Source organism: Anabas testudineus, chromosome 3, assembly GCF_900324465.2.
Source record: "Anabas testudineus chromosome 3, fAnaTes1.2, whole genome shotgun sequence".
Taxonomy (NCBI): domain Eukaryota; kingdom Metazoa; phylum Chordata; class Actinopteri; order Anabantiformes; family Anabantidae; genus Anabas; species Anabas testudineus.
This window is the reverse complement of record NC_046612.1, coordinates 27,811,699-27,833,895: the sequence shown is the minus strand read 5'-3', so window position 1 is coordinate 27,833,895 and position 22,197 is coordinate 27,811,699. Positions and strand designations below refer to the sequence as shown.

Here is a 22,197-nt window from a genome sequence, read left to right as displayed (position 1 = left end):
CATATCACTTGGCTCCTTTATCTGAGCTATTTATCTCTCCTTGTCCTGTGACTCCTCTGAGTGCAGGTGAAAATAAAAAGTCAAGTGGAAGATGGAACATTTCACAGTATCAGTGAGACACTTCTTTCCAGTCACTGTGAAGTTATGGAGGTATTTTTATTTTTCAGGTCAACTTTCAAAAGGTTTGCCAGCGATCCAGCTTCTTTTACTGCAGCTGTTAGTGCACATCAGTATGTTTCAGTCTTGAATAAGACCATGTTAAATTCCTGTGCCTCCTCTTGATGTACTGTGTATATAACCGTACGCCCAAACACACATATACACACTAACTGCTTTAATAATATACACAATAAACACATGGAACAAGAACATCTACTTTAACAGTTATTTTAAAAACAAACCTCTTGTCCATACTCCACATTTTAATAAGAGAAAACTACTGGAAAGACAGTTTGTGAACTGGTGAAACTAAAGCTTAACTTAATCAGCCGACCCTGTTGTGTGACGTCTGTCAGTGACATTACAGAGCCACAGTGTGCAGTAAAAATCTGAAGAGCACATCAGTCACTAAAGGTTGAGACAGTTTAATAGGAGAAGGTTCATATTGGTTTTGCATATTAACTTCTAATCACACAGTTTTACACACATACTAAAGAAGGGAAATAAGCACATCTCGGAAAATTCTCACTCTTTAAACTTTTTGAAGGATTAAACTGATTTTTCAAAGCATCAGTTGTTCGAGAGAAAAGCCTCCATATTTGATTCCATTTTATCTCAAGCTGCAGTTCAAGAAAATAGGAAAAGAAAAAAGAACAGGGAAAACAAATGCAGATGGAGGGGAAACAGGAAAAGGGAAAAGTTAAAACAAGGAGAGAGAGAGAGAAGAAGAAAGGTGGTCCAAGTAGCTCAGAGGATTGTTTGATTGGCTGATTGAATCTCCTTGTTCTAACAATGATGAAGCAGTGGCCACAGCCAATGCCTGTGGCATTTACTGTGTCGGTGTGACTGTGTCTGTGAATAATTGATAGCAGGAATAACTGTATGAAGAACTGAGCTTTTAAAACCTGGTTTCACCCTGCAACACCTTCCAACCTGACAACAAACTCTCTCTCTCTCTTTTCACACACACACACACACACACACACACACACACACACACACACACACACACACACACACACACACCTTCCAGCCTCTCCTCCACTGTACTACTCCACACATCCTTTTAATCCCTCCATCACATTATCCATAGACTTATCCTGTTACTGTGACACACAGCTGCACACATTGTACACATACATGAATACATGTTAAACTGTCATTGTGATAGATTACTCAAGCAAATTTCAAGTCTCTGTGGGGGGCACAAAAAGGACACATCATGTTGTTTTTGTGCTGTTGCATTGCAGTAGTTGTTTCTCTGCACCATCTGATTCTCATTGTTTTTCTACTAACATTTTTCCATTGTTAGTAGAGTGATGTCATTAAGCAAGGTTGTGTGTTTTTGTGTGTGTGTGTGTGTGTGTTTGTACAATGTGTGGGTCACCTGCATTTTGGAAGTGCTCAGATGCCACAATCAATGTGGTACTGGGCGTAAAATGCAAGAAAACTGACTTGAAGCCTAAAAATACACTAGGGTTATATTAATGCTTGTATAACTTGAAGGATATGTGAGCTGACATGTGGGCTATGAAGACAGCTGCTTGTTCACCTGTGTGTATATATGGGTAGCAAACCTTTTTAAGATATAATTTCCTATTTAGATCTTGATAGTTCTCAATAATCTTCACACATTGTAATGATAGCATTGTGTTTTTGTCTTCTTCTATCTAACAGCTTTGTGTTATCTAAAAACATTATGTTGTAAGTATGTTGTAATAAATTCTCACTTGTTATTTCTGATCACAAGGTGGTAGTTTTAGGTACAGTCAAAAACAACCTACTTCTTGTCATATCTCATCAAATTCCGCTGCCACCTACCAAATAAATCCTAATCACACAGCTAGGTCACTAAGCCTTCAACTCACTTCTACTCCTCCTGTGGAGTGGGAGGAAGATTAGTTTGTTGGTTTTACTTTCAGTGAACTCATTGTAACAGCCTTTTAAAAAATATGGTCCAGCATGATTTAAGTGAGAGTTTAAGAGTGGACTTGTTGTTGTGTGTCTCAAATATTGCTCTGTTTTATATTCACACAAGCTGCGCCACTGAGCTAAAGCAGTTTCTAATGGCATATTTGGTACTCTACACTTCCGTCTCATCCTGATTGTATTATTCCCATGCTAACTATGGAGAAAATAAAGTTAATAGGGAGTAATTGCACATTATAAGCACAATTACAGTTAAATTATTACCAATGTCTTGCATTTAGTACAAAACAGACTATCTGAAAATGTGAAACTGAACAGTGAATACCTACAAACAAATCTGATCAAGCCTTAAAACCTACTTTGCCTTCCACGGCTCCTGGCCAGCACACAACATAAGTTAACGTTTGTACACTTTTTTTAAATACAACAACAAATAAATTGGAATAAGTGAGCTTGGTCGGTGCTGAACTACGCCAACCAGCTTGTTGAATGTGGCCTCATATTTAACTGATGTGAGAATGTTATTCAGCTTCTCCTCTAACTATCCATCAGAAAGCAAATACGCGTATTTACCCAAATGACAAACATGTAATTTAATGTAAGGGAGGAATAAGTTGTAGCTGATGGGCTTGGTCCGTTAAGAAGACAGAGAAACTCAGGAAAAACAAGGAAGCAGTGGCAGAAAGAAAAAGTTTCAGTTGTTGTCCTTGTTGTCTCTTGCTCTCTCTCCCTCCCTCTCTCTCTCTCACACACACACACACACACACACACACACACACACACACACACCCATGCCGCTCCCCAAGCCGCCCCAAGGCTAACACTTGGGAAAGCGTCAGTCTGTCTGCTCATAACTATCTGTCACAGATAACAGTAGGATAAAGACACGCACACTCCCACGCTCACACACGAACATGTCCCTGGACAGCTGTGCCACAGACAAGACAGTCCGTGTCCGGCCCCTATATCAGATGACTGTATGCATACACTACAAACACACACATACACACACACAGCCATAACCTCTCGTGATTATCTCACAAGAGGCATTTGAATTGTCAGACACACTTTTCCGCACCACAGTTCCAGGAAAGCCTGGATAAGAAGCTCGCGTCAGACCTTCAGAGAGGGTACTGTTGGGATTCGTTCATTAATTTGATACATTACTATAAAAAAGAGGGAACACAGAGCAATTGAGCAAACAAACTAAATAAGTAACTTCCTTTGTTAGAAAGCAACATGGAGAAAAGCAGGAGTGTATTATATCACTGAAGACTACATGAAGGCTTATATTCATGCAGGACAGAGTACAGATACAACAGTGACTGTGACAGCAAAGTGCCAATTATGTTCACTTCACAGCTTGTCATGACAGTGCTCGCTCAGACACAGGCAGGGCAGCCGACCAGAGACACGTGTCAATACAAATTGGCTGCTGCAACACAATGTTGGTAGAAAATATTATGTTTGGGGCTCCATCTTAACAACAGCCTCACATGTTCACTGTGCTTAAAACACATAAACACACACACGTATGTACCATTCAAGTTCCAACAAACCTTTCCTCTAAAGTCAGAGTTGGATGCATTGCAGGAACTATTTTACAGTCGTTGTTCCCAGAGGATGAATTCTAATGACTTTGGGGACTGTGAGAGTCCACACTGCAGTGCAACTTGATGTAAATGTCCCCCATTGCTTTCACTGGGGCTCACCTGGAGGGTGTCACTTTTTCACATGGCCTAGAAAAGGTCTGACGGTCTGTATGAGGTGTTTTTTTTCCTCTGACCAGTCTACTGTAGATTCCAAGTAATGCTTAGATGCTTTATAATTAAATGCCACCTTTCCACCACAATCAGTGGTGAAGGTCATAGAGTCAATACACGGCTTCACGTGTTTCAATTTCTTGTTTTTATTCTTATATTTTATTTGTCATCTGTGTTTATATTGCACAATTCCTGAATATTTTACTTGTGTTATCATGAAACAGATTCCCTACAAAAAGGACATAGAGTACGGCCTCTAAAATAATAGATCCTTATCAGCCCCTATTAACCTGATAAATGGTACGAAGCTACGAATTGGTTTTACAGACAACAACCTTGTTTATAAGTGTGACAATCTTAACCTAGTGTTAAAAAGGCACGTGTCAAGCTGTTGTGCCACATTACTGGGGCTGTATGCTGGCCACAAAAACTTTAACACACATGTACGACACATAACTCAAATTGACACAGAGGTTGTATTTGAATACACATACAGCTACACCAACGCCCCAAAATAGACCAAATTCTGTGTCTTTTGATGCAAACTTGACACCCCTGTTAAAAACAATAATTTTAGGTATAACTCCCTCTGTCACGATCCTCTCTGCATGTCTCTGTCAGCTTTTCTCTGGAGACTCTCTATATACCTACAAGAGTTGCACATGCACACAAGGCCACCACATGACAGTTTTTTCACTTCAATTACAAGATAGTAACCAGTGAAGAAGGGCATACCACAGCTGTTTTCAACAAATCATAAGCATATGATTCAGTATTTCATAGATATACGTACATGTAAACATACATTTGCATCCATTAGAGTTTGAAAAAGTTCATTTAATCTAATTAACAGTTATTTCTTACATTGAATAAATCATTACTGGTCTGTTGCCCAGCTAAAGACCTGCAGAGGTCTGTTCCCAATGACTGTCAGCAGACTCAAAGATGAATATTACTAAGAATTGGAAATCTGTATAAAATGTTAACCTCTGGAAATAAATATAACAGCTGCAATATTTCTTTACATGAAATAGATTTGCAGGCACAGTATTAAATCTAAGTTAAATCAATACCAAACTGCAACTAAACTGCATTGCATCAAATTGACTTTGAATAGCAATAGATGACTTCATCCAGATTGTTCTTATTACCATGGTGAAAAAGTGTCTTTGTCAAGTTCTCTGGTGTCTCATACTGATACAGAAGGTACAGTTTTCTGTCTGTATGACACACCGTGATGTCAAGCAGTATCCTCAGTATCATCAATTTCTAACCCCTAGAACAATGAGTGAGGGTGTGTTTTGTTTTTTTGAGGGTGTACAACACATACATCACACCTGAGTATGTACGTGCTTGAATATGTGAGGAGGTGTATGTGATTGAGTAAAGACACTTTTTGTTATTTAGTTATGTACTAAAAAGGTCATTTTTACTTCAATACATTAACGTTAACATTAACATGCTTATGGATGGAGATGTGCAGGGATGCATAGTTACAGTATCACTATAATCATTTTTTTGCTTTACTATCTACTATTACACACACAGGACGTGGATCCACTACCATTTTATGTGTGTAAGGAATGGGATCGAGCAGTTAGGCTCACTTTTCTCACTGTTTTGAAGGAATGAGCCTGAGGAGAGTGACAGTGAGACAGAATGGACCCCAAAATCAGGTTTGAGAGAGCGTTAAGAGATCAGGGTTCAGTCAGTAGAGTAACATGCTGTGTGTGTGTGTGTTTGTGTGTACCTGTATGTGCACACGTGCCTGGTTTCCATTGAAAACAGATGACCTGTTTGATGATAATAAGTCTGTGGATGAAGAGGAAAATGAAGATGATGAAGGAAGATGTTCCACACTTACCCCAGTGGAGAACACCCTACAGTTTCAACATGACTGACTGCCTGATGGCAGGCCAGCCTTCCAAAGTCAATATGAAGACATTTTGGAAGTAATTGTAGATCAGTCACATGTATATGCCATTCAGTGTAAAACCATCAAGCCCCTAAAGGTCACTACTAAAGAACTGGAGCAGTTCATGGTTACAGCAGATAAAGCTTCATACTCTATGTTCAAGCCTTATATCACAGAAAGCTTGTGCAAAAGTGGCAAGAATCTGAAGCATAAGAAAGGTTCTCTCAGTTCCACAATTGCTGGGAAATTTTTTACTATGCTTAGTAAAAAAGAGAAGCACGGACTTAATCAACCCCACAGGAACACACAGTCAGAAACACAAACACACACTGCAGCTAATCTCTAACCCACTGATTGTTAAACCATTTGTTCCTGATGCTTGTTGAAATAAAACTAGTTGAAATTGTTGTTCTTCTAATGTTTTTATTGCTTGGTTTTCCTCATTCCACTTGTTACATAAAATAGAAAACCTTGGCATTACGGTACCCTCATAGCCTGAACAGTCTGTAAAACAGAAAAACTCAAATATAGCCCGTTCACAGTCACATAAAACATGAAAAACTCAAATATAGCCCGTTCACAGTCACGTAAAACATGAAAAAGCGGCAAAGGATCATTTTAAGAATCTGTTGTTTAGTATTTTGTCCTGGTGAATATGTTTAATGATTAATGTAGAGATCTTCAATAACTCCAGTGCTGAGATGTTTTAAAAGCAATAAGGAGCAAATGTAACTCCTTGCAAGTATGAATGTATTGTGAGAGTCCCACAATAAAACATGTAAACTCGTGAATTATTTCTCTGTAAAATGTTTTCAAACCTGCACTGGGGAGCTTAATCTGGACAAAGACTTTCCTCTGAGTAAATTGGCTGACCATTTCATCTCTCTATGCACACACACACACACACACACACACACACACACACACACACACACACACACACACACACACACTAACATATGCATACACACTCACATACAGAAAACAGTGGGTAGCACTAAATCCTTGCCAACTGCTACCGTCTGGTGAGGGCTTTCAAAGTTCAAGGCTAGAGAGGGGGCATGTCTCTGTGCAAACGGCACGACAGAAAGAAAGGGACTAAAAAAGAGAAGAGAAAATCAAGGAAGCTTGGGAGAAATTAAGGAAAGGAGGGAGGGAAAGGGCAGTTTTCCTAAACCTCTTCCAAAACAGACATATTGAACTGTGCCAAACTCTTCTTGTCTGCGAGTTTAACTCGTTGGGCTTGGGGGATGTGTTTTTATTAAATGCCTCTGGAAAACAGTCAGTGTGTGTGTGTGAGTGTGTGTTTGTGTGTGTGTGTTTGTGTGTGTGTGTGCATGATTTGTAATTGGGCTTCTGAACAGAAGATTTTGAACAAAGTGGGAAGCAGTAATCCATGTTTCCATAGCAATCCAGTGGCATACACATCAAACAGCTGCACACTAATAAGGAATTTGTGTGTGTATGTGTGTGTGTGTGGGTAACATCTGCATCATCTATTACTAGTGCCAGAATAAAGCTGGAGATAAAAAGAGCCTAGAAAAGGACAGACTCTTCCCCCATCTCTTTATATCTTTATTAGCCTGTCTCTGGTTTTGTTTTTTGTTATTTTGGCTGTCCGTTTTCCTGTGTTCCACACATACTATCATCACTACCACTACAGCAATAGTTTGTTAGGGTCTTAGTCCTTCCAAAACACAAGTGACCTACACTCTGCACTGTACCTGAAAATGTCCTGTGTGGACACAAACAAAGCATTAAGGCTGCTGCCCGTGGTCTTCTGATGTGATGCTCACCTCACAATACACTGAGCAGACGCGGTGTAACACACTTTACAGTGCACAGTAGGTGTAGTACACATCATGGCCATGAATTATTCTAGCTTTATTTAGGAGGAATTCAGCCAGGTTGGTATGATGGGTGGCTCTAGATACTATGCTACTCATTACCACTTCTCAGGAGAAGAAACAATACCAAGCACTAGACACTTTGACAGTACTTTTGCAGATTAGCTTCTTGGCTTATTTCTGGATCGAATCGAATACAATTAGATGTACTGTACTGGTGTGCTCATTTTGGTGCCTGATCCTGCTTTGGATAAAACTGACCCCAGCTCCACAAATAGTGCTTGAGTTCCACAAAACCTTCAGCCATGGCTTGGCTCTGAAAAGATCCTTTTTGCTAAGAAGTACAATCTGACACTTTCACTTAGTTCTGATGCCATATTCCTACTACCACTACTCTATTTAGTCAGTGATGTGCTAAATAGCATTAAGGCTAGACTGAAATACTGGAGATTTCAATACCATGCATACTGGAGATGCATGGGTCATATTTATAACAGGTGAAAAACAAAGAGGTTACTTTAAAAACAAGCTGGGTGTGGATGCAGTAGATCAACTCCATGTGAGTCATCTGAACAAGTGCTTCAGTGGAAGATACAGAACTCAACGAATTTACTGCTGCTTGTCGTCCCGCTTTGGAGAACTGCTTCAACGGCGTGTAACGGTGTCCGGTCCCGCTCTGTGTCACACTGTGTGGATGCGTTTGTTAGTTCTTTGTGTTATGTGACCAACGGATAAAGCACCAAAGACGACTTGTCATCCCGCTTTGGAAAAAAAAAACAACAACATGTGTGTGGATGTCTCCATAAGATGTCTTGGTGAGGCAGAGCTTCAGCCGGCCTCCGTTCCTCTTGTGGTGAGTCAGCGACAACCCTCCCCCCAACCTCCCCCCACCCCGACGTGTGCCGGTAATGGCCATCTTTACATAATAAAAGCAGCTGTCCACAGGGGGCCAGGTTGTCATTTGACCACACTGCCGGGCTTCTAGGTATGACCAGAAAAGTCAGTAGTTCTAGTGTTAAAAAGGGGGACCGGAGGGTGTGTTCCAACTATAGGGGGATCACACTCCTCAGCCTCCCTGGGAAAGTCTATGCCAGAGTGCTGGCCGCTAGTCGAACCTCGGATCCAGGAGGAACAATGCGGTTTTCGTCCTGGCCATGGAACACTGGACCAGCTCCATACTCTTGCCAGGGTGCTCGAGGTGTTCATGGGAGTTCGCCCATCCAGTCTACATGTGTTTTGTGGACCTGGAGAAGGCGTTTGACCGTGTCCCTCATGGCATCCCGTGGGAGATACTTTGGGAATACGGGATTCGGGGCCCTTTGTTAAGGGCCGTTCGGTCCTTGTATGACCGGAGTAGGAGCTTGGTTCGCTTTGCCGGCAGTAAGTCAGACTTGTTCCCGGTGCATGTTGGACTCCGACAGGGCTGCCCTTTGTCACCGATCCTGTTCATTACTTTTATGGACAGGATTTCCAGGCGCAGCCAGGGGCCGGAGGGAATCCGGTTTGGGGACCACAGGATCCCATTTCTGCTTTTTGCAGATGATGTTGTCCTGTTAGCCTCATCAGACAAGGACCTCTAGCAGGCACTGGGGCGGTTTGCAGCCGAGTGTGAAAGGGCTGGGATGAGAATCAGCACCTCCAAGTCCGAGACCATGGTCCTCAACCGGAAAAAGGTGGCTTGCACCCTCCAGGTTGGGGGGGAGATCCTCCCTCAAGTGGAGGAGTTTAAGTATCTCTGTTCACAAGTGAGGGAAAAGGGAGTGTGAGATTGACAGACGGATTGGTGCATCGGCAGCAGTAATGCGGTCAGTGTACCGGTCCGTCGTGGTGAAAAAGGAGCTGAGCCGAAAGGCAAAGCTCTCGATTTACCGGTCAGTCTACGTTCCTACCCTCACCTATGGCCATGAGCTTTGGGTCATGACCGAAAGGACAAGGTCGCGGATACGAGCGGCCGAAATGAGTTTCCTCCGCAGAGTGGCTGGGCGCACCCTTAGTGATAGGGTGAGGAGCTCAGTCAGCTCAGTTTCGAATGCCCCCGGGACGCCTCGCAGGGGAGGTTTTCCGGTCCTGTCCCACCGGACTGAGGCCCCGGGGAAGACCCAGGACACGTTGGAGAGACTATGTCTCGGCTGGCCTGGGAACGCCTCGGTGTTCCCCCGGAAGAGCTGGACGAGGTTTCTAGGGTGAGGGAAGTCTGGGCATCTCTGCTTAAGCTGCTCCCCCCGCGACCCGGCCCCGGATAAGCGGTGGAAAATGAATGAAAATGAATGAATGTTAGTTCCACTATACATTGTCCTAAAAATACTTGCTGTTTTTTCAAGCTCTTAAAACAACTAAGTGAGTTAAACGGACAGTTTATTGGATCAGATCAACACAGAATGCTTAAAGGCTCAATCTTTACTTTTAATAATGATAGTTTGTTGATTTACAATGTATTTATCTGTTTAATTTGAAATTACAGTGTACCACAGGTGGAGTAGTCAGTGATACATTTTTTGACTATAATCAGTTTCTTTCATAATAACTAATAATAATAATAATTTCCTATTATAGTAAATCTAAATCACAACAATTAACAATTAATCAATTTCATACAAGTAATCAGAAGTAGTTATTGCCGCTAAATCCTAATTTTGTCTTGGAACTGCTTGAATCATGTTGCATCACTATCGTTTTTGACTCCTCACTGTCGTAAGACCAACTAGATGACATAATCAGAACTAAAGAACTCCTTTAGATGATGTGATCTGAAAGAGTTTTATTAAATAGGTTATTTTATGTATATTAATAATGTAATGATTACCTGTAAATAAGATTTCCAAGGTCGCCAATTACACATGAGACGTGTATTTGTGGGCAAAGTGCATTTGTCTAATCTGGTGAATTACAGTAAATATGTACCTAACAAAGGTAGTTCTGATGTCACACTGCTCTCATATATCTGAAAGCTATACAAGCTAAATACGTTCTGTTGTGGAGACCAAACAGTGGCTAATCTTCCCATCTGATTCTGGACTAAAAAGCATATTTTCTAAAATGTCTGAATGTTCCTTTAAATTCCACTGCTTATCGGCTGTCATGCTACGACAGAACCTCAGACATACAGGCAGCAGTTCCTTTATCACGCTGCCATCAGTGGCGTCTCATCAGCATCGTGGCTGTAGGAATGTTACAGGCCCACTGTGCTGTAACTGCTCTGCATGGTGATGATACAATTAACAACTAGTTCCCTCCCAAACACAGACCCAAAAGAGGATTTACATTAGGATGACTGTTGCAGAAACTGTTTCTGTTTTTCGTTTTCCAAACACACAGGAGGTGAAAAGATTCAGAGCTAAAGGTCAGTGATCACACACAGCTTCCTCGCTGTCAGTGTGACAGGCCGTGATACAACAGCACTGACAGTAATCACAGTTGTCTTGGGCCTGGAAAGACAGGATGAAACTGATAAGATACAGCTGGACACAGAGGAAACGCAGGGGAAACAGCTAATGAGGAGAGATGCGGGAGAAGCTGAGTAGCTAATGTAGTATGTTGGTTTTCAGCTTGTACAATGATCTTATTTTAACCTTCACTTCTCTTTTGTAAATTTTAGCCCATTGGCTATATTTAAACATTATACACATTTTCACTCCTTAAGCTAGAACCATAGGAAGCAAGGTGAAAGGGACCAAGGTCTAAGGGCACCGTTTAACTAACTGGGTTTCCCCAACAAAATCAGTTACTGCTATATAACTAAGTAATTTTAAAATAATAATGTTTGTTATACAGTGTTGTACAGTTTGGCTTCTTGTTAAGTTCTTGTCTGGTTTATAATTACACTAATTTATTACAAGCACACCCAGAGTAGTAAACATTCATTCAAGTCCTATAGACTGGCATATAGCTCATCCATTGGACAGTTTTGGTGATACCATCCTACATCATCCACACAGCATGAGCATATACAGTATAGCACCTTCAAGATTCAAGATTCAAAAAACTTTATTAATCCCAGAGGGAAATTGTTTTGCCTCATTACCGTTGAAGAAAGAAAGGAACCACAACCTGGAAAGATCCAACACATAAATTCACATAACTAATAACATCAATACAGAAAAACTCAATATATATAAATATATATATATATACAGAATATGTGAAATAGACAAATGAAATTGGGTCAACATATATAGCCTATGTGGATTGACAGCAAGTATATGACACAACTATCACTTCCCACACCTCTTACAGAGGGGGGAGGAATGTACAGATTCCAACCAAAGTTGGAGAAAGTAAAGCAAGATCTGTATGACACAAGATCACAGAATAACCTGCTCACAGTACTAGTGGTTTGTTATCAGAAATACTAACAAAGGTTTTACTTATCCCAAATGCATATTAACTTTACAAGTTAATTTATTTATTATTTAAGTAGATAGATAGATAGATAGATAGATAGATAGATAGATAGATAGATAGATAGATAGATAGATACTTTATTGATCCCCAAGGGGAAATTTTGGTGTTGCAGCAGCCATTACACACAAAAACATTTGAACATTGAGTAACATGATCTACACAACACTACACGAGACACAGTACAAGAATAACACAGAGAATAGACAGTAATACCAACAAAACACTCAGTAGGACTTGAATGTAAAGTGACTAAGTTACACATTGTTAAACCATCAGCGTGGACACTGACTCTCTGTCAGGGAGTCATTGTACAGGCTGATGGCTGTTGGCACAAATGACTTCCTGAACCGTTCCTTGTCACAGCGGAGCTGGAGAAGTCTCTGGCTAAAACTGCTCCGCTGTTCGATAAGCAGGCTGTGGAGAGGATGTGAGCTGTTCTCCATGATGCTCAGCAGTTTTTGCAGCATCCTCCTCTCCACCACCTGCTCTAAAGGTTCCAGAGGAGCCCCCAGCACAGAGCCAGCTTTCCTTATCAGCTTATTCAGTTTCTTAGTGTCGCTAGCTCTGATGCTGCTGCCCCAGCAGACGACAGCAAAGAATATTGCACTGGCTACAGTAGAAGATCTGCAGCATCTTGTTGCACACATTATAAAGGACCTGAGCTTCCTCAGAAAGTAGAGTATACTCTGTCCCTTCCTGTATACAGCCTCTGTGTTGAACTTCCAGTCCAATCTGTTGTCCAGGTGAACTCCCAGGTATTTGTACCTCTCCACCACCTCCACCTTCTCACCCAGAATGGACACAGTGTCAAAGCCAGTTTTCTTCCTCCTGAAGTCCACAACCATCTCCTTGGTCATGCTTACTTTCAAGGTGAGATGGTTGTTCCCACACCACTTCACAAAGCTGTCCACCAGACCTCTGTACTCGTTCTCCTCCCCACCGCTGATACACCCAACCACTGCAGAGTCATCTGAGAACTTCTGCAGATGGCAGGACTCAATGTTGTACTGAAAGTTTGAGGTGTACAGGGTGAAGAGGAAAGGTGAGAGGACAGTCCCCTGAGGTGCTCCTGTGCTACTGACCACCCGCTCAGACTCATATCCCTGCAGTCGTACAAACTGTGGTCTGTCTGTCAGGTAGTCAGTGTTCCAGGAGGCTGTGGAGGAGTCTACCTGCATCTTTATGAGCTTCTCTCTCAGCAGGACAGGCTGTATGGTGTTAAAGGCACTGGAGAAATCAAAGAATGTGATCCTCACAGTGCTGTTAGCCTCGTCCAGGTGTGAGAGAGCTCGCTGAAGCAGGTAGACAATAGCATCATCTACTCCAACCCGGGGACGATAGGCGAACTGCAGTGGGTCTAGTGATGTCTCAACCTGAGGTCTCAAATGAGTCAGAACCAGTCTCTCCAGGACCTTCACGATGTGTGAGGTGAGGGCGACTGGTCTGTAATCATTTAGAGCAGAAGGAGATGAGGTTTTTGGAACTGGCGTCAGACATTATGTTTTCCAGACCTTTGGCACCTGCTCCATTCTCAGGCTCAGGTTGAAGAGGTGCTGTAGAATCCCAGAGAGCTGCTCAGAACAGGATTTCAGGACTCTGAGGCTGACACCATCAGGTCCTGCTGCCTTATTCTGGCCTCTTCACCTGGCTGCTGGTCACTGATGGGTAGGGGGGGTGGGTATGGTAGAGGAAGGAGAGGGGGATGACGGTGGGATCATTTCTTCTGCAAGAGTTCCAGTGACGGGTGTGGTTTTATGACCGTCTCTGATGTTCCTAGTAGGATGGGTGTGGGGGGGCCAGCAGTGGAGACGCTGTTCTGTCTGTGAGTCTGGCAGAGGAGGGGGTGGAGGGGGAGGGTGCAGCAGAGTGTCTAAGGGTCGAGGAGGGGGAGAGGGAGGGCGGTAGTCCTGTAAACCTGTTGAAAAAAAGGTTCAGCTCATTGGCCTTGTCCAGGTTTCCTTCCACCTGGTTCCCCTTCTCCTTGAAGCCAGTGATCTTCTTCATTCCAGACCACACATGCTTCATGTTGTTCTGCTGGAGTTGGTTCTCCAGCTTCCTTCTGTAAGCGTCCTTACTCTGCCTCAGACTCACCCTCAGCTCTTTCTGCACAGACTTTACCTTTTCCTTGTCTCCCTCCAAAAAGGCCTTCTTCTTCATGTTCAGCATCTCCTTTAAGTTGCTGGTGATCCAGGGCTTGTTGTTAGAGAAGCACCTCACTTTCCTGGTTGGGATGATGTTGTCCACACAGAAGTTAATGTACTCTGTGACGCTGTCTGTCATGGAATTGATGTCCTCTCCATGTTGGTCACAGAAAACATTCCAGTCTGTGGCTTCAAAGCACCCCTGCAGAGTCTCAATAGCTTCCTGAGACCACTTCCTTACAGTTCTCGTGGTCACTGTCTGCTTTTGAAGAATAGGAGTGTAGACGGGGGTGAGGAGCACCAGGTTGTGGTCGGATCTGCCCAAGGGAGGGAGAGCAGTGGAGGTGTATGCATCCATAACGTTTGCATACAGTAAGTCTAAGGTCTTATTGTCTCTGGTGGAGCAGTTGACAAAAGTAACAACTAATCAGATCACCTATGCTACCTGTGGCTAATTATGGCTAATTATTTCTATGTACTATGTTCTTGAGAAAGTGTGTTTTCTCCTAATTAAGCCAGTTAGTGCATTCATTGCACACATGCTGTAGTTTAGCAAAATATGCAATAATCCACCACTGAAAATAATCCGTAACAAATACACTATTTCCTGCTGAGTAAGGTTTGATGAAAATAACACTGGCCAACTGTTTTAGGAAAATTGTGTGAGCCATTTTTAAAGATTTACATCTACAGAGGTGTTAAGACACAGACACCGGTTGTGGACAAGTAAAACAGAGACATACCAATGCCTATTCAATCAACTGGAAGGAGAATCCTGAAGCATCAAGACACTAGAGAAGTGATCTGCCCGAGCACAGAAACTGTCAGAACTGTCACCTCGTGTAATGTTTAAAAAATCCTGTTGGAAGCCTGAATTCTGAACTGAACGTTAAAATAAGATGAAGGGATGGGGTAAGAGGAGGAAGAGGAGGCAAGAGGACGAGTGGCTATAAGGGAGCAGAAGGCGGAGGATGAGGAGGACTCGGATTGGACGTTATGATCTAGAAACAACTGGAATCTGTCTGACCAAACTGGAGCAGGAGAAGGAAAGACATAGACAGACACACAGAGACAGAGAGAGAGAGAGAGAGAGTCCACCCTGCACTCTGTCATTTACAGATGTGGAATGTGGCAGTCAGTTGGCCTCGAGCACTAATTACAGACCATTTCTCTCTCTCTCTCTTTTGCTCTCTCGTTAACTGTCAAGGCCAGTCAACCAGAACCAAACTGCACCCACAATACTTTGCTGCAAGCTCCAATCCCCAGACAGAAAACAGGCAGTACCCATGACTCACACACAACACACACAAACACACACAAACACACACACACACACACACAGGTAGTGCTCCAGGTGCTACACTAGAGGCTGCCTCTACTGATTATGATCCATTCACACAAAACCACCAACTCATTCATTTAATTACATTGCTGCGCTTGTTTACTAGATGAGGAACTCAAATGAAAATGAGCTAAAGTGCAACGACATCATGTGACACTACTGAGCAAGTCAGAGGAGAAAGCTGCAGAGCTAATGTTTAACAGCCGTCACTATGTTGATATGGATATACACCAACCTGTTCTCTTACGTTGTGCCCACCCCAAATGTTTATCCTATAGCTGTAATTGGACACTAAAATAACAATCATGTGGCTAATCTGTTCAATTCACCCCTCCCAAAAAAATATAATATGCTATCTACCAAGTCCCTTCGATAAAGAGGTTAATAACAGATTGTTTGATTTTGTTATAAACACTACAAGGTCTTGATCTTGAGTCCTGATACAGTGCATTTCGCTCCTGGGTTGGACCCGGAAATTCCGCGGAGGAAAGTACCCAGAGGTGCTGACAGCAGTGAGACTGTCCTGTTCAACCTCTCGGTCAGAAGACCCAAGTGTGCAAGTGGGTACTCCCATTCATATGTAAGGGTTCACGACTCGGATTCAAGTCCAGGAAGGGGAATCCTGAAACCTGAGCTTAAGGGCTTCATACAGAAAGATGGCTAAAATCTCGGCAGCGCAGCTTAAGCCCCCCCCAGAAACTCGAAATTCTTCAAACCTAAGCCATGCCGAGATTGATCTATGTTGCGGACCACAGTCTGGCTGGGTATGCAATGTTGAGCGGGTGTGATAGGGACATCCAAACGTGCGTCAAGACATGGCTCCATCTAGAGCCGCACACAGTGGATGGTCTGTGTTATGCTAGTTGTAAGGATGGAGGTTTGGGTCTCCTGAGATTGGCAGCCATCCAGTTGTGTAGGCTCCTCAAGATGTACAACTTGGCTTATGCGTGTACCAAAGCAGTGGCACATGCCACAATAAAACTCAATTTCCAATTAGGCATATGGTGCAGGGCCCAGGGCATGAGTATGAGGAGCATGGCTGTGGCCCCCACTGATGTCAGTGACTTAGACCTGCAACCGATCTCCGCGGCGGGACGGAGGGAGGCTGAATTTGCTAAGTGGTGCAGTTGGAGTGGGGGTTGAGGCCTTCCAGAATGATAAAATAAGCAACGATTGCCTACAGGATCTGGCTAATTTTGGGCTGATTATCCTGGCCCTAAAACTGAGAACTAGCACCTTCCCTACACTGACCTCATGTCTCAGAGGCAGGCTGGCGGGTTCCCGGCCCACTTTCTGTTGGCTGTGCAGAAAGAAGCCTGAGACTAAGAGGCACATGATCTGACGATGTGCTGCTGCTGAAGAGGAACAGGATGAGCAGGCACAACAAAATCTGTGACATACTGCAGCTCGAGTGCGAGCACAGGGGTTGGACCGTATGGCATGAACGCAGGCTGGTCTCTCCCGCAGGGCGGACAGGAGTTCCAGACCTGATGGTCTCTGGGGGGCCTTGGCACTCACTTGCAGTGAGATTCGAAGGGGAAAGTGGTTCAAAAGGAAATTATGAAGTGCTTCGTCTGTTGGGGGTCCCTCCTTTAAGAAGGAAACAGCTGGCAACTATTATTAGCAGAAGAGCGCTTGTGTATACCATCGGCACACTCAAGCTCTTCAGGGGCCTTACGAGAGGGAAGGGCTAGGGAGTTAACCATCAAACGAGACATGTCAATACTCATGTGTGATGAGTGGTGCGAACAGCAGGCCATGTCGTTGGGAGACAATAAACACCCCGAAACTGAGTCAAGTCAGTCGAACCATGTTTTATGGGGAGGCCGGCTTCCTGCCTTGTCTAAGTCTGGGGTGCAGTCCCACCTAGATGTGCCAAAGATCAAAGTGAAGAAATTCGGGGTAACGCGGGTACGGCGGGAGTACTATGACTCTCTTAAAGTAGCCAAATGCCTCGTCATCTAATTAGTGACGCGCATGAATGGATGATTCCCACTGTCTCTACCTACTCTATAGCAGAACCACAGCCAAGGGAACAGGCTCATGCACAGGCGCGAGCTCTGCTGCAGCCGATTACATTGTTCTCATCTTGTGATGTCTTTTTTGTAGTTTTATCATATTATTTTTATTACTTTTGTGTAGATAAGCAACTAGTTTTGAAATTGGGTTATACCTACTCACATTATGTTGTTGGAGAGAGTTTTTATTTCAGTTTTAACCCTTGGATTCATACTTTCACTCATCCGAAAGACCGTAGTACAACAGCTGCTCCATCACCATGGAGCCAGTTCCTTTGTTTACACCTTTACTTTGAACATCCCAGAGGAGATCTGATGAGATAGTTTCTCCTCTGCCCCCTTTAGTGAGAAGGGGATCTGTAATAAATGTGGGGTTGCAAGGCTGACTGATTTGGAGACTCGGCTGGGTGACAGTTCGTAGGAAGCCCCAGATACCCGCCCAAGGTTTACCATGACCAGGTTCACGTTTCTAACTGATTTTCCCCACTCAACGACACCCCCGCTGAAAAAAAACACTCTAGTAATTGGCAGCTCTATAGTGAGAAACGTGAAGTTAGGGTAAGGGTAAGTTTAAAACTCCTGTCTAAGGATAAACGGAAATACAGTAAAATTATAATTCACACAGGAGTTAATGACGCCCGATTACAACAATCGGAAGTCACTAAAATTAATGTGGAATTGGTGTGTAACTTTGCTAAGACGATGTCGGACTCCGTAGTTTTCTCTGGACCCCTTCCAATCTGACCAGATCACATGTTTAGCCGCATGTCGTCATTTAATCGCTGGCTATCTAAGCGGTGTCCCGCAAACAACGTGGGCTACATAGACAACTGAAAAACTTTTTGGAGAAAACCTGGGCTGATTAGAAGCGATTGGCATCCATTCCACTTTAGATGGTGTTTAATTGGACAGTTTTATTAGACAACCTACCATGGCATAATTGCATGCATTTGCATGAATTGGTCATAAAATGTGCTCTGATCTTCATCTAAGTCACAACAATAGAAAAACACATTCTGCTTAAAATAATAGTACACAAACATTATATGTTTTTATTGAACATGTAAACATTCACAGTGCAAGGTGGAAAAAGTATGTAAACCCTAGCCTAATGACTTCTCCAAGCGCTAATTGGAGCCAGGAGTGAGTCAACCTTGAGTCCAATCAGTGTGATGATATTGGATGTATTGCTAAAAGCTGTCCTGCCCTTTAAAAACACACACCAGTTTTGGGTTTACTGGTTTCAAGAAGCACTGCCTGACATGAACCATGCCTCGCAGAAAACAGCTCTCAGAAGACCTACGATCAAGAATTGTTGACTTGCATGAAGCTGGAAAGGGTTACAAAAGTATCTCCAAAACCCTTGATGTTCATGTGTCCACGGTAAGACAGACCGTCTACAAATGGAGAAAGTTCCGCACTGTTGCTACTCTCCCTAGGCGTGGTCGTCCTGTAAAGATGACTGCAAGAGCACAGCGCAGAATGCTGAATGAGGTAAAGAAGAATCCTAGAGTCCTGACCTCAACCCGATTCAAATGGTGTGGCATGACCTTAAGAGAGTGATTCACACCAGACATCACAAGAATATTGCTACACTGAAACAGTTTTGTGAAGAGGAGTGGTCCAAAATTACTCCAGATCTTTTTGCAGGTCTGATCTGCAACTACAGGGAATGTTTGGTTGGTTATTGCTGCCAAAGGAGGGTCAACCAGTTATTAAGTCCAAATGTTCACATAGTTATTTTTCAAAAAATCGGCAAATACAATGTTTGTGTACTATTATTTTAAGCAGACTGTGTTTTTCTATTGTTGTGAGTTAGATGAAGATCAGAGCACATTTTATGACCAATTCATGCAAAATTCCACATAATCCCAAATGGTTCACATACTTTTTCTCGCCACTGTATATGTCCCCCTTAGGCAATATTCTTAGGAAACACTATAAATTTCCATTGTTATGCAGATGATACCCAGCTATACTTGAAACTAATCAATTAGTCAAACTTCAAGCATGCTTAAAAGACATAAAGGCCTAGATGTCCTCCAATTTCCTTCTCCTAAATCCAGACAAGACAGAGATTATTTTGTTTGGTCTTAAAAATCTCAGCAACACTATGTCTAATCACATTCTCACCCTTGATGACTTAGTATTGGCCTCAAGTAATACTGTAAGAAATCTCGGAGTTATCTTTGACCAGGATATCTCCTTCACTTCAGACTACTACAGAAGGTCTGTAGTTAAACTACAGAACTGCAGCAGTCTCACCAATTAAGCCATGTTACAGACAGTGGGAATACTTTGTGTCTCTCTTCCTCCTATACAACATAAAAGCTTGTTCCGAGCAGGAGCCAATGAAGCTGCTGTCAAAGCAAATTAGAGAAGGAAAAACACTGGACAGAAGTCCCCACCCACCGCCACCACCACCACCACCTCTGTGCTCCCCCATCCTTTCCTCATTCTTTTCTCCTCCTCCTCACTATCCACTCTCCCTTTGCCATCCATCCCCCATCTCATCCATCTCCCCCGTCAATCTCCCCACTATATTCCCCTCTCTTCCTCTTTCACTGAGACACACACACACACACGCGCGCGCGCGCATTAACATTTGTGTTCCTATATTTTTAAGGATACACTGGTGAATGTTGTGTGTGCAGTAAACCTGTCATACAAAATGGACAGCTTTACTGTGTGTGTGTGTAGATAGATTAGACACACATGACAAGTGCAAGAAGTGATCCATTAGCACTGTATGTACTGAATGCACATTAGTTGGTGTGCGTGTGCTACCTTCTCCTCCACAGGGTCACAGGCTACTGTATGTGTGGACACAGGCTACTGTATGTGTGTTTCAGTGGTTAACAGTCTGCCAGACTCATCTTTCACCCTGAATACCCTCCACTCCCCCACCCTGACGCTCCTCTTCTCCCCAGCATTATCACACTCACTCACTTATTACTAGGATCACTTTATGGCTGCTGAGATAACAGACACAGGCAGTTCATTAACAGCACTATAACAGGAGCTCCATCATCAGCCAGGGAGACGTCCTTTGAGAAAACATTACTCTGTGATCCTCTAATCAGGGGGATAAGAATTAGACTATAAAGTGACAGAAGATTCCAAATAATGAAAGTATTATAGACAAGCCAACTTATACAGTGATTCTGTTCAGCCACAGAAAAGCAGTCCCTTACTGACCTGTCCAACAGAGCCACACATGAGGTAGTACCACGTCCCCCTGAGTAACTGGTTGGAGGCCCCTGCCTGACCTGTAGTCATCACACACGTTACTGTACCACTAATAGAACACAATCATAGATTGGACACTTGAGACAACATTCTCTCTAAAATGTGCTGAAGTGTGTGATGGTTGGAGGGACAGGATGGAACATTTTGCAGAAAAAGCCTGATGTTTTGTTTTTGTTCTGTTCTGTTAGGACTCTAATTGACCAAAAGGACAAATCTGCTTCACTCCAAATCCTCCTCTCCAAAACCTGAAAGAGTTTTAATAAAATGTGATTAAGTTCAAGTGTTTAAATAAATGGACCTACATTTATTCAAATAATAACAATAATATTTACACACACACACACACACACACACACACACACACACACACACACACACACATACACACACATACACATACACATACATACACATACAGTCACATACATTCACATACATACACACACACACACACACACACACACACATGTATATCCTAAAGACGATGCAAATATAATATAAGCCTAGTATTTTCTATAACTTCTCAAAATGTGATATAAGAGCAGCTTAAAAACGTTTGGAGCTTACTGGGACAGAAAAAGACCAAAACTTTGAGCAGCAGAGCCACACGCTGATCATTTGGTGAATTATCAGTGAAGGTCGCACCTCTGTAGCTCTATTATGGAATAGACACCGCAGATCAACAGTGACAGGACACCTATGAACTCTACCTGCTTCGGACCTGCTTCATAGTTACCTGCTTGACATCTGCGACTCTCGCCGAGCTGCAGCGCAGCGGCGGGGCCGGGTGGGGTCCCGGTGTTCCGATGAGGTCCCTGTGCCTCCCTGCTCCGCTGACTCAGTCCTCCGCTTCTGACCTTCTGCTGCAGTGGCTCTCCCGGTTCTAGTCTACCTCCGTGCAGCGGCAGCAGACGCCAGAGTATAATCCAACCGGACTGGAGGGGCAGCCACTGCTGTCACACGGGTGGTTTGTTTTGTGCGCAGCGGCAGCGCTGCGAGCTTCTGCGGATCACCGTCCCTATCTCTCTGCTTGTCTGTGTGACGCTCCTCCCGGCGCTGTGCTGAGCCGAGCCGTGCTGTACTGTGCAGAAGCCCGACTGGATAAAAAAACACATATACACAAAGACATAACACGCCCAGCCGACCGACCACGCACCGAAAAGACCCGCCTCTTACCGTAATACCCTGAAGAGTCAGCCGCTCCAGCGCTATGCATTATGTGTGCGCTGTTACCACAGGTCCTTCATGCTCCACCAGAGCTGAACACAGAACATGTACTCATGTTTGAGACACACCAACATATGTGTTGCACAATTAAAGCTCATTTCTACAAGTTTGGAGCAGTAATAACTTTGCTGGTGGAGGTGTATTAGATTGTAAATGAACGTGCATGCACATGCACACTGGTAACCAGCAGAGCTCACCTCTGAAAG

General features: G+C 43.3%; 1 protein-coding gene across 2 annotated transcripts in view; it reads right to left on the bottom strand.

The window, feature by feature from the left end:
- The window catches only part of dok4 (docking protein 4), a 63,102-nt gene extending 41,246 nt beyond the window's left edge, over positions 1–21,856 (bottom strand). Inside the window, exons 1-2 of one of the 2 annotated variants that reach the window (XM_026377923.1) lie at positions 21,501–21,856; positions 5,602–5,663 (exon numbers count right to left, since the gene is read on the bottom strand). The gene's annotated coding sequence lies outside the window, so the exon portion shown is untranslated. The remainder of the gene's footprint in view (positions 1–5,601; positions 5,664–21,500) is intronic. The other variant, XM_026377922.1, reaches the window with a different exon arrangement.
- Positions 21,857–22,197: the final 341 nt, after the last annotated feature.